The sequence below is a fragment of the Chrysemys picta genome, chromosome 23 (genome assembly GCF_011386835.1).
Source record: "Chrysemys picta bellii isolate R12L10 chromosome 23, ASM1138683v2, whole genome shotgun sequence".
In the NCBI taxonomy this organism is placed as follows: Eukaryota; Metazoa; Chordata; order Testudines; family Emydidae; genus Chrysemys; species Chrysemys picta.
Genome location: NC_088813.1, coordinates 1,295,034 through 1,308,020, shown reverse-complemented (window position 1 = coordinate 1,308,020; position 12,987 = coordinate 1,295,034). Strand labels below are relative to the sequence as shown.

General features: G+C 50.4%; 1 protein-coding gene across 7 annotated transcripts in view; it reads left to right on the top strand.

Annotated features, from left to right (window-relative positions):
• LUZP1 (leucine zipper protein 1) overlaps positions 1–12,987 on the top strand; it is a 65,288-nt gene that overhangs the window by 15,721 nt on the left and 36,580 nt on the right. For 3 of the 7 annotated variants that reach the window (XM_065577214.1, XM_065577213.1, XM_065577215.1), the window contains exon 2: positions 7,361–9,076. The exons of 1 other annotated variant lie outside the window; for it this stretch is intronic. The gene's annotated coding sequence lies outside the window, so the exon portion shown is untranslated. The remainder of the gene's footprint in view (positions 1–7,360; positions 9,077–12,987) is intronic. 3 more of the 7 variants (XM_065577210.1, XM_065577209.1, XM_065577212.1) reach the window with 3 other exon arrangements.

The window sequence follows — 12,987 nt, the reverse complement described above, 5'->3', positions numbered from 1 at the left end:
GAGCACTTCCGGTCTCTAGGCTCGGGGCATTTCCTTGTTTGTCCAGTGTCCCGACCGCATGTCGGTCGGGACGCGGGACAAACAAGGAAATATCGGGACAGTCCCGATAAAATCGGGACGTCTGGTCACCCTAGTGAGAATTCTAAGGATGTTAAGCAGCTTGGCCAGCCTCTGATTCTCCCCAGAGTTTGTGTCTCTTTGTAACCATTAGAGCACATGTTCAGATCACATCTCTTGGCCTCTGTACACCAGACTGCACCGGGGTTTCTGAAGTCTGAGAGCTCTAAAAATACATGTCTGGGGAGTCATGCCTGCTCTCCTGGGGCCTGATCCAGTGCCCATCAAAGTTAATGGGAGTCTTTCCACTGAACCAATGGCAGCAGGATCTGTCCCCTGGTTGAGGGATGGGATGCCAGGCATCTCTCTATCCCTTTCTTTTCCATTGGCTAGAAGCTTCTGAGACCAGACTCCAGCTCCCTAGGTCACTCCCTGGCCCCTGTGCTCCTCACTGGGAGGCAGTATGCAGTCTGCCGTCTGGTTGCTCTCAGCCCAGTTAGAAAGGGTATCCAGTTCAGATTTTGTCTGTACCTCTATCAAATGTACACTTTTTTGGTGTGCACATGCTCAGGGCTCATGTGCTCCAGCACCAGTTCCACAGCAAGCACCCTTAGAGTCCATGGTAAATCAATAAATTCTCCCACAAACCCCCTACACTCCACTGCAATGTTATGTATACTGTCTGCAGAAAGTGTCGTCCATCCCCATCCCTCTTCTGACATACACAGCTGTGGCCCAGAGGTGAAAATACTCTTTGACTGGCCATTAATCAGTGATTCTTTTTAACAATAATTATCTTTGAGAAGGGGCATTTTTATTATGCTCTCCAGGTGGCGCAGCTCCACGGTGTTGTCCAAGCAACCTCCTTTCCCTCATGTCTGCTTGCAACGGAGGAGAGGAGCCTGTACCCAGCTACAGCAATTCATCTCCCTGGCTTTCCATGCTGTTCCTCAGGCAACCCAACCCGCACTTCTCGTTCCCTCTGCTCCCTGAGCATAAGAACATAAGAGCAGCCATACTGGGTCAGACCAAAGATCCATCTAGCCCAGTATCCTGTCTTCCGACAGTGGCCAATGCCAGGTGCCCCAGAGGGATTGAATAGAACAGGTAATCATCAAGTGATCTATTCCGCATCGCCCATTCCCAGCTTCTGGCAAACAGAGGCTAGGGACACCCAGGATGCAAGTGGGACTCTAGCTCCCTGACCCCCTGCTGCGAGGTTCCATACAGCGGGGCGGGCTGGCCGCCGCTTCCAGCAGCTCCATTGGCCTGGAGCAGTGAACCGTGCCTAGTGGGAGCCGCGATCGGCCGGACCTGCGGACGGGGCAGGTAAACAAACCGGCCTGGCCCACCAGGGGCTTTCCTTACACAAGCGGCGTCCCAAGTTTGGGAAACACTGCCCTAGAAAATTAAATGCAAAACATTAATGGTAAAAATTTCAAAAGTACCTAAGTGATTTAGCAGCCTAAGTCACATCTTCAGAAGTGATTTAGGCATTAGGCTTTGTCTACACTAGCACTATTGTCAATAAAACTTTTGTTGGTCAGAGGTGTGAAAAAAACACCCCCTAACTGGCAGAATTTTCACCGATAGAAGCATAGGTGTGGACAGCGCTATGTCAGCGGAGACGCTCTCCTGCCAACATAGCTACTGCCACTTGTTAGAGGTAACTTAATTATGCTGGCGGGAGAGCTCTCTCCTGTCTGCATAGAGCGGCTACACGGGAGACCTTAGAGCGGCACAGCTGCAGTGGTACACCTGTGCCGCTGTAAGGTCCGTAGTATAGACATAGCCTAAGGCTTGGTCTACACTACTGCGGGGGGTCGACCTAAGATACGCAACTTCAGCTACGTGAATAGCGTAGCTGAAGTTGCGTATTTTAGGTCGACTTACCTGGCTGTGAGGACAGCGGCAAGTCGACCGCTGCCGCGCCGCCGTCAACTCCACTGCTGCCTCTTGCCGCGGTGGATTTCCAGAGTCGACGGCAGAGTGATCAGGGATCGTTTTTTATCGTGTCTTCACTAGACGTGATAAGTCGATCCCCAATAGATCGATTGCTACCCGCCGATCCGGCGGGTAGTGAAGACGTGCCCTCAGTCACATTGGCTTCAGTTGCCAATGAAGAAACAACTCAAATATTCTGAAGCCCCAGCTCAGGAGCCTAGCATTGTTTTCATAAGAGAAGTTGAGATGCCATAAGGAAGTCCAAGGAACATAATTAATGTGTAGGATGCTGGGAGCTAAAGGACAGAGTCCCAAGAGCATGTAAATGAATGCCAAGGCTCAGTGTTACTTGCTGTGCATTACCAAGTCAGTCTTTGTTTACCTGCATGAATTGTCATGAAACAGTATACTTGAGGTCCACCTAGTTCAAATGACTTCACTGTGAAATCACAGGGGTCATTTAGCTGGTGTGTTGCATAGCTGTGAGTCAGTGTCTCATGTAAGTGGGTGCGGTATCTGCCATTCCTGCTTACCTGAAAGGCAGGGCTTCCTGATTTGGTAATCATGCCTCATCTTGTCAGTCTTCTGTGCAATTGTCACATTAGCTTCTCCTGAGTTGTGGTGCAGCCAGAAGCTTGCTCAGTGCTGGACGTGGGCTGACAAAGGTTGGAGTTGCTTATTGCAGAACCCCAAGGAACCCCTTGAAAGAGCTTCAGAGCTATTGACAGGTTCTTGATCGATTTGCTAAAACCCACAGGGTCTTGCTTTAAAACAAAACTCTAGAATAAGGATTTATTGAAATGCAACTGGAGCAAGTTAAAGCCACTGGTGCAGAGGCATGCAAGGAGCCTTCTTGATTTGATCAAATAGTCTATTTTCATCTGTAGCAACTGAACAATGTATCAGTTCAGTGGAGTCCTGCAGGGATGCTGTAAGGTAAACTACCTAAAGCTTCAATTCAGGAGAGTTTCAAATGACTGACAACTTCCTTCTAATCTTTTGGTACCAGCAATGTTAACCCCTTATGTCCCTCTGCTGGCTGCCTTAAGCAATGCTGCTTATTAGTGCTCTGCTTTCTGATGAATGTTTTTCTGTAACAGCCTCTGAGCCTGTAATTGTCTCGTACACAATTGGGTTCACACAGAATGCAGAGTCAGCACTTATATAACACTGCAGGCTTGCATGGTGGTCTAAGAGCAGTGGTCTCCAAACTTTTTTGATCGCGCACCCCTATCAGTAAAAATTTTTTGAGCCCGCACCCCCAATATGTATATTTGTTTATATATGAATTATATTAATATACTACTGTACTAATCTATTATGTACATTATAAAACATACACAAAAAATAGAAATTAAAAAAGGATGAGATAAAGATGAAATAAACAATATTTTTAAAATATTTTTTTAATTTTGTTTATTAACGGTATAAAAAACCTTTTTGCTCTCACAAAAAAGATTTTATTATTAATAATATTTTTTTAGTGAGAGCAATGTGATTGAATATGCTTCATTATTTCTGAAAAATCTTGGTTTAACACTTTGTGATACCGCGATTTGAAGGTCTGGATTAGGGTTAGGGTGCGGAAAGGCGCTCAGGGTGGGGTGCGGAGTCTGGGAGGGAGTTAGGGTGCGGGAGGCCGCTCAGGGTGGGGGTGTGGGGTCTGGGAGGGAGTTAGGGTGCGGGAGGGCGCTGGTGGGGTGCGGAGTCTGGGAGGGAGTTAGGGTGCGGAAAGGCGCTCAGGGTGGGGGTGCGGAGTCTGGGAGGGAGTTAGGGTGCGGAAAGGCGCTCAGGGTGGGGTGCGGAGTCTGGGAGGGAGTTAGGGTGCGGGAGGGCGCTCAGGGTGGGGTGCGGAGTCTGGGAGGGAGTTAGGGTGCGGGAGGGCGCTCAGGGTGGGGTGCGGAGTCTGGGAGGGAGTTAGGGTGCGGGAGGGCGCTCAGGGTGGGGTGCGGAGTCTGGGAGGGAGTTAGGGTGCGGGAGGGCGCTCAGGGTGGGGTGCGGAGTCTGGGAGGGAGTTAGGGTGCGGAAAGGCGCTCAGGGTGGGGGTGCGGAGTCTGGGAGGGAGTTAGGGTGCGGAAAGGCGCTCAGGGTGGGGGTGCGGAGTCTGGGAGGGAGTTAGGGTGCGGAAAGGCGCTCAGGGTGGGGGTGCGGAGTCTGGGAGGGAGTTAGGGTGCGGAAAGGCGCTCAGGGTGGGGGTGCGGAGTCTGGGAGGGAGTTAGGGTGCGGAAAGGCGCTCAGGGTGGGGGTGCGGAGTCTGGGAGGGAGTTAGGGTGCGGGAGGGCGCTCAGGGTGGGGTGCGGAGTCTGGGAGGGAGTTAGGGTGCGGGAGGGCGCTCAGGGTGGGGGTGCGGAGTCTGGGAGGGAGTTAGGGTGCGGAAGGGCGCTCAGGGTGGGGGTGCGGAGTCTGGGAGGGAGTTAGGGTGCGGAAAGGCGCTCAGGGTGGGGGTGCGGAGTCTGGGAGGGAGTTAGGGTGCGGGAGGGCGCTCAGGGTGGGGTGCGGAGTCTGGGAGGGAGTTAGGGTGCGGGAGGGCGCTCAGGGTGGGGTGCGGAGTCTGGGAGGGAGTTAGGGTGCGGAAAGGCGCTCAGGGTGGGGGTGCGGAGTCTGGGAGGGAGTTAGGGTGCGGAAAGGCGCTCAGGGTGGGGGTGCGGAGTCTGGGAGGGAGTTAGGGTGCGGGAGGGCGCTCAGGGTGGGGTGCGGAGTCTGGGAGGGAGTTAGGGTGCGGAAAGGCGCTCAGGGTGGGGGTGCGGAGTCTGGGAGGGAGTTAGGGTGCGGAAAGGCGCTCAGGGTGGGGTGCGGAGTCTGGGAGGGAGTTAGGGTGCGGGAGGGCGCTCAGGGTGGGGTGCGGAGTCTGGGAGGGAGTTAGGGTGCGGAAAGGCGCTCAGGGTGGGGGTGCGGAGTCTGGGAGGGAGTTAGGGTGCGGAAAGGCGCTCAGGGTGGGGGTGCGGAGTCTGGGAGGGAGTTAGGGTGCGGGAGGGCGCTCAGGGTGGGGTGCGGAGTCTGGGAGGGAGTTAGGGTGCGGGAGGGCGCTCAGGGTGGGGGTGCGGAGTCTGGGAGGGAGTTAGGGTGCGGAAGGGCGCTCAGGGTGGGGGTGCGGAGTCTGGGAGGGAGTTAGGGTGCGGAAAGGCGCTCAGGGTGGGGGTGCGGAGTCTGGGAGGGAGTTAGGGTGCGGGAGGGCGCTCAGGGTGGGGGTGCGGAGTCTGGGAGGGAGTTAGGGTGCGGGAGGGCGCTCAGGGTGGGGGTGCGGAGTCTGGGAGGGAGTTAGGGTGCGGAAGGGCGCTCAGGGTGGGGGTGCGGAGTCTGGGAGGGAGTTAGGGTGCGGAAAGGCGCTCAGGGTGGGGGTGCGGAGTCTGGGAGGGAGTTAGGGTGCGGAAAGGCGCTCAGGGTGGGGGTGCGGAGTCTGGGAGGGAGTTAGGGTGCGGGAGGGCGCTCAGGGTGGGGGTGCGGAGTCTGGGAGGGAGTTAGGGTGCGGGAGGGCGCTCAGGGTGGGGGTGCGGGGTCTGGGAGGGAGTTAGGGTGCAGAAAGGCGCTCAGGGTGGGGTGCGGAGTCTGGGAGGGAGTTAGGGTGCGGGAGGCCGCTCAGGGTGGGGGTGCGGGGTCTGGGAGGGAGTTAGGGTGCGGGAGGCCGCTCAGGGTGGGGGTGCGGGGTCTGGGAGGGAGTTAGGGTGCGGGAGGCCGCTCAGGGTGGGGGTGCGGGGTCTGGGAGGGAGTTAGGGTGCGGGAGGCCGCTCAGGGTGGGGGTGCAGGAGGAGGCTCAGGGCTGGGGCAGGCAGGAGGTGCAGAGCACTTACCTGGAGCAGCTCCTGTTTGGTGCAAGGGGTGTGCAGGTGGCTCTGCACAGCGCGGCACTGCCCCCATGGCCAGGATTCTGGGAGCTCCACCCCCCACCCCCGGCCTACAGCTCTAAAGCCCCTTTCGGAATGCAGCCTTGCGAGCACAGGCCGGAGGACTCAGGAGGAGCAGGGGCAGCTGCGCAGCCAGTGGCCAAAAAGAAGCGGCGCTTTTCCCTTCAAAGCACCGCTTCTCTCCGGCCGGCTTTGAAGGGGAAAGTGCCGCTTCTTTCCAGCCGCTGGCTGCGTGGCTGCCCCTGCTCCTCCACGGGCCGGAGGACTCGGGGCCGCATTCCAAAAGTGGCTTTAGAGCTGCAGGCCAGGGCCCCGGGGCCACCTTAGCCCAGGGCCCTGCAGCCCCTAAAGCCCCTGTGTTCTGGGTGGCCCTGCCTGCTGAGGGGTGTGGGGGGGGGCCAAGCTTACCCGCTCGCTCCCTCCCTCCCTCCTCCGGCCGCCCCCCCCCTTTTTTCCTCCGGCGGCGCTCCTCCCGCAGCACCCCCCAATGGATTGTCTTGTGCACCCCACTTTGGAGACCACTGGTCTAGAATGTAAAGACACAGGCCTTGCCCCACGTTGCTTACAGTCCAAACTGAGATGAAGACTCAGTCGCCTGCTTCTGCACAGCAGGTGTCAATAGTGGGTTTAGCACCAGCAGCCTGACCCAGCTTCCTTTCCAGTCAATGGGAGCCTTTCCATTGATTTCAAGGGGAGCTTCGTTGGGCCTCAGTTCAGCTGCACACATTTTAGCTGCAAGTGCAGCCCAGGACAGACTGTGTTTAGCACCACTGCAGAAAACCATGGTTAAAGTCTGCTGGGAGCAAATCCCTGCCATAGCTTGCTGAAATGGTGCTGTACCCCATTTGGCCAGGTCTACTCTCGACACTAAGCACATGCAAATGAGCCAGCGCTGAGTCCTTCTTAGTATTGGGCGATGTTTCTGGCATAGGCCAGGCCAGCAAAAGGTCACAGAGGGTAAGATGGGCCGGGAGGACAGTGATGTACAAAGAAGGGGTTCTGCCTCTTGGGGGTGCATTTTCCTGTGAAGAGTGGGGGGCAGAAGGTTGCTGCTTGGATTTCTGGTTATTACATGTTTCTGTGTTTGAAAAACGAATGGCATATTTTTCATTGGTGGATTAACAATTATAATGAGTGCCTGCAAAAGAAGAATTAAAATTGTGTTTATGCCCCTTTTTATGGTGGATAAAGTCCAGTAAGAACTTGTAGCAGTGCTGGTTTGTGAAAGTTTTGTTTGTCTCCTTGTTTTTACCTTAGCAGTATCAAGAATGGCACATTGAGTCATGTTGAGTCTTCTGGGTTTGTGGGAGGACTTGCTAGGAGTCTCAGAGACTTGGCCAGCAAACTCTCTCAGCCTTTACGAGAAGTAGTGATGTTGAATTTTAACAGATGTATTTTCTCCTAAGTGTGTACAGGCATTTGAGTTAAATATGTATAAAACAAATGGAAAACAAGTTTTGAAAAAGACAGATTAAAAATTCTTTCCCATCTCAATTAATCATGTTTCTTTTCCTAAGGACTGTCATGTCATTAACCAGCAGCTCTCCAGTGGCCCATCGAGCTTTCCAACATAGACAAGAGCTGGATTTCTAATGTTAAAAGAAAGCAGTGAAGAACACTTCAAAAATCCTTTTGGGCCTCATTTTTGTGTCATAAGCAACACAGGGTATTGAGCGGCAGCATTCGGAATGAACTGGAGAAGTGTGAGGTCAGAGAACAGAAGGTACAGGCAATCCTCGACTTTACGACGTTCGACTTACAATGAACGGCACTTACAATGCTTCTGAATTGACACCCTGATTCGACTTACGACAATTGGTTTCAACTTTACAATGCTCGGTCCCTCAAAGGGGTGGACTGCAGTTCCGAGTTACGATGTTTCAACTTACAACGCAATTTTCAGGAACCATTTGTTCCATAAGTCCAAGACTGCCTGTATACAGTACTGAAGCCAGGAATAGATAAATACTTGACCATCGTATGCTCTTTACTTGTGTTTGGTAGAAAGTGGTGGATTAGTGCTTGGACATGACTAGAACAGATTGGGAAAATTAGCTCTTCTGTCGGGGGGGAGCAGCCTTCCAAATAGAAACTGCTCAGCTTTGTGATTTCCTTTAACAGTTGGCATAGTTCCCTGTTGCATTCAAAAGATACTCATTGTAGGGTGGAGATACTAGGTTTAATTGGTAAACAATATTTGTAGGCATTGCACATGTTAAATAACAGGACACCTGCTCAGAGAGAGAAGAGGACAGAGGCAAAACTCTGGTGATGTATTCCGAGGTTATGAGTTCAGAGCTGTGTATAGTCAGGGGTATGAGAGCAGAGTAGGTAGTGGGAGCTTCTCTCTGTGTGGCTAGGAGAGAAATGATCTCTTTCCTTTCCTGGGCTGCAGGGTTAATCCATTTCGCCAAAGCCTTGGAAATATCCCTTGTAAATGCAGACTCTGCAAGTGTGAACCTGGCATCTATTCTTCAGGACCTTCCTCAGGAGAGGAGCAGACTGAGCTCCCTTCCTCTCTCCCTGGGACTATGCAGTGTATATTTTGGAAAGAGGCTTGAGAAGTCGAGTCAGGTGTAACACTTCCACTTCTTGCCTGGAGCCTGGTGGGAAATGGGGCCAACCCATTGGCTCCTCTGGCGCTGTCATGCTCCCTGTACACATACAGTGGCTTTGTCCCTCCAGAGAGGAACCTGGTGCCTGAGGGGGTCTCACAAGCTGATAGGATCCTGGTAGAATCATAGAATGATAGAATATCAGGGGTTGGAAGGGACTTCAGGAGGTCATCTAGTCCAATCCCCTGCTCAAAGTAGGACCAATCCTGTTGTGAGGCACTCCAGCTGCCATTAGCCATATTACTGTGTAGTTGGTGCCGCATGTTCTCTTTCCCCCTGTATCTCAGACCCCTCCCTTTACCTGTGTGTGTATCTGGCACTATTCACTTTGTCTTCCTGGATATCAAATCCCATCAGGTTTGTCATTTTCCTAAATAGCTGTCAGAAATTGTTTTTTTGCTTCCACTCTGTAGCAGCCCCATCTGATCACAGTTGCACTGCAACAGTTAAGAACATACGAACGGCCATACTGGATCAGACAGATCAGTGGTCCATCTAGCCCAGTATCCTGTCTTCCGACAGTAGTCAATGCCAGGTGCTTCAGCAGGACTGAACAGAACAGGGCAATTGTCAAGTGATCCATCCCCTGTCATCCAGCCCCAGCTTCTGGCAACAGAGGTAAGAGCAACCAGAGTTGTGTCTCTGACCATCTTGGCTAATAGCCACTGATGCACCTCCTCCATGAAATTATCTAATTCTTTTCTGAACCCACAGTTAGTAGTTTGGTGATTTCAGCTTTGAGTTCCTTCAGAACTCCTGGGTGAATATCATCTGGTCCCGATGACTTATTACTGTTTAATTTATCAATTTGTTCCAAACCTTCTCTATTGACATCTCAGCCTGGGACAGTTCCTCAGATTTGTCACCTAAAAATAATGATTCAGGTATGGGAATTTCCCTCAGATCCTCTGCAGTAAAGACCAATGCAAAGAATTCATTTAGCTTTTCTGCAACACCTTGCCTTTCTTGAGTGCTCCGTTAGCACCTCGATCGTCCAATGGCTCCACTGATTGATTGGAAGGCTTTCTGCTTTTGATGTTAAAAAAATGTTGCTGTTAATTTGCATGTCTTTTGCTAATTGCTCTTGACATTTTTTTTTTTGGCCTACCTGATTATACTTTTACACTTGACTTGATGGAGTTTATGCTCCTTTCTATTTTCCTCAGTAGGATTTGACTTCCAATTTTTAAAGGATGCCTTTTTGCCTCTAACCACTTCTTTTTCTCCACTGTTTAACCATAGTGGCATTTTTTGGTCCTTGTACTGTTTTTTGTTTTTAATTATTTGGGGTATACTTTTAGTTTGAGCCTCTGTTATGGTGTTTTTAAATAGTTTCCATGCAGCTTGCAAGTATTTCACTTTTTGTGACTGTTCCTTTTAATTTCCATTTAACTGCCCTCCTCATATTTTTGCAGTTCCTCTTTCTGAAATTAAATGCTACTGTGGTGGGCTTCTTTGGTATTTTCTCCCGTAGATGGATTTTACATTTAATTAGATTACAGTCACTATTATTAAACAGTTCTGCTATAGTCACTTCTTGGACCAGATTCTGCCCTCTGCTTAGGCCTGAATCAAGAATTGTCCCTCCCCTGGGCTCCAGGACTAGCTGCTCAAAGAGGCAGTTGTTAATGGTGTCTAGAACTTTTATCTCTGCATCCCATCCTGAGGTGACATGTTCCCAGTCAATATGGGGATAGTTGAAACCTTCCATTGTTATTGGGTTTTCTGTTTTTGTAGCCTCTCTTATCTCTCTGAGCATTTCACAGGTCAGGTGTTTGGTAGTATAATTCATTCCTGCTGCTATACTTTTCTTTGTGCCATGGGTTCTGCTTCTTTATGGCAGGTAGGTACACGACCTTTCCCTTGGAACAGAGAGCAGGATTGGCCAAGCTCCAAGGCAACCCTCCCCAGCCCCTATGCACAGTCACAGAGAACTGACTGTGTCGGATACACCATTTGAATGGTCCCTGTTTAGTGACAAGGCAAAGGCAAACACCAGTCCCTACCAGTCTGTCCTGGTAACGTCTTATGACCCCCAAATCTGCCCATCAGCCTAACCCTGTACATGCTGGGGAGAATAACTGTCATGATAGATTCTTACATTTCCAGACCAGAACAGACCGTTGTGATCATCTACTCTGACAACTGTACGACACAGGCCGAGACCTGCCCAAAATAATTCTTACAGCAGAGCTTCTCGAAAAGTATCTAATCATGATGTAAAAATTGTCAATGATGGAGAATCTGTCATGACCCCTAGTAAATTACAGCCCATTTACGCTTGGAAAGCATCATGCTGTCCAAACAATTTTCCATGCGTGTGTGTGAGACACAGAGAGAGAGAGAGAGATAGTGAATGAATCACAGGAATGTGGAGTCTGCCAGATCCTCGGGGAACTGTGAATTAGAAATATCAGTTACCTGGGGGTTAGGTGGGTGGGGAGCAGCGGCAAAGCACCTACATTTATCACATTTAAATTTCAAGGATTATTTTTTATTTCCAGGATTGTCCACATTCTCCTTATACTGTTTGGCTCAAATAGAACATCACCCAAGTCATTGTGGTCTCTTCTGGGAGAGGCAGCATGGTCTTGTTGATTGAAAGATGGGCTGGGAGTCCTTTCCAAGCTCTGCCATTGGCTCACTGTTACTTTGGATGGGTCACTTCACCTTTCTGTGCCTCAGTTTCCCCCTCTCTAAAATGACTTAGACTTCTTTGGAAAGCCCTGTGAGTTGATGAGAAGCTGGATATGAGTCGACAGTGTGCCCTTGTTGCCAAGAAGGCTAACGGCATTTTGGGCTGTATAAGTAGGGGCATTGCCAGCAGATCGAGGGATGTGATCGTTCCCCTCTATTGGACATTGAGGTCTCATCTGGGGTACTGTGTCCAGTTTTGGGCCCCACACTACTGGAATGGGTTACCTAGGGAGGGTGGTGGAATCTCCTTCCTTAGAGGTTTTTAAAGTCAGGCTTGACAAAGCCCTGGCTAGGATGATTTAGTAGGGGATTGGCCCTGCTTTGAGCAGGGGCTAGATGACCTCCTGAGGTCCCTTCCAACCCTGATAATCTATGATTCTATGAAAGGTGTCGTGTAAGTACAAAGTATTATATACAGCAGGCAGCATTCCGGTAGCCTGCTTTTCCCCAGACTCTATATCCTAGCTGTTCAGAGCCAAGACCTTCTATATCTTTGGCCAGTGTAGTGTGCATATGCTTATGAAACGAGGGTGTGTGAAACTGGATGCAATGGTCCAGGTGGCTGTGCCTCATGGCCTTCTCCAGTGGCACAGGCCAGGCAAAAAGGTCCGTGATGGTTGCAGTGGCAGCCTCTGACACTCAGGAGAGCCTGGATTGGTGGAGATGGCTGTCATAGGCCACAGGGAGGGACTAGTGGTAGCAAATTCTGCTGCCTTTGTTGTTAATGAAAATGTCAAAGAGGCTGATGTTGCTCTCACCCCAGGTTGTGAGGGCCTGGGGGAGAGGCTGCTGGTGGCCTCTACAGGGTGATTTGGCCACATGCAGGAGCTTTTAGGGCCTAAGTATCCTGATGAGAAGCTCAAGAAAGACAACAATGAATAACAAAACAGGACATATTTGCATAGCATCAAAGAAGAAGGGCTCCCCATTTTTGAGTCCTGTTCTGTTTTTGGTCACCTCAACTTAAAAACACTGAGTTGGAAATGGTCCAGAGAAGGGCATCAGAGGTGCTTCTACAGCTGGGTAGGGCTGGCAGTTCCCACAATATGATCTTTGATTACAAAAGCTAGGCCATAATTGTCCACAAAGAGGCTTCTTGCATCTTCCTCTTTTGCTGGCCACTGTCAGGGACAGGACACTGGAGTCTGATCCAGTCTATGGTCCCTGAATGGTGAATTTGTGTGCAGCTTAGTAATGACATTGTTAGATATCAGCTGGCCTTTGCTTAAAAAATAAAATAAATAAAAATGAATACCCCTGGGTAATCAAATTAAAAACTGCTATTGCTCCCTGAAGGTTGAACTGTAAAACCCTCTAAAGCCAAGAATTGCAACTAGATTTTAATGTAATCTTAACTTCCCACTTGTGCATATATGGTACAGTACAGTCTTTAATTATGAGAACACAAGTTCTTATACACAGGTATCCAAAGGGTGCAGGTAAAAATGTGAAATAGTATGGTGTCAGAGTGTTGCCAAGCATGCCTGCAGATGATCAAAGTTACAGTTGAGAAGTCAGCTAGGGTTTTAAATTTCTGGGTTTTGTACATTTAACTATATAACCTTAATGTTGCATTAAACTGGGGGTACTGGGAGGGGTTCTTTTGCATTTAATTGATAGTTTGCCTGCTTTGCTTCCTGAGTTTGAGTTACAGCCTGACTTTGCACTAGTGAGTTTAGTGAGGGAGAAAACTACTCACCTTCCTCATGGTCTTTTCCAGGTGAAGAGGCCTGTTATATGCCTGATGCCTTTCTCCATAGACTGCCAAAAGCCCCTAAAAATCATTCCCAAATTGAGGACAGGGAACTAAATGCCAAAGTACCGGGTCCTAG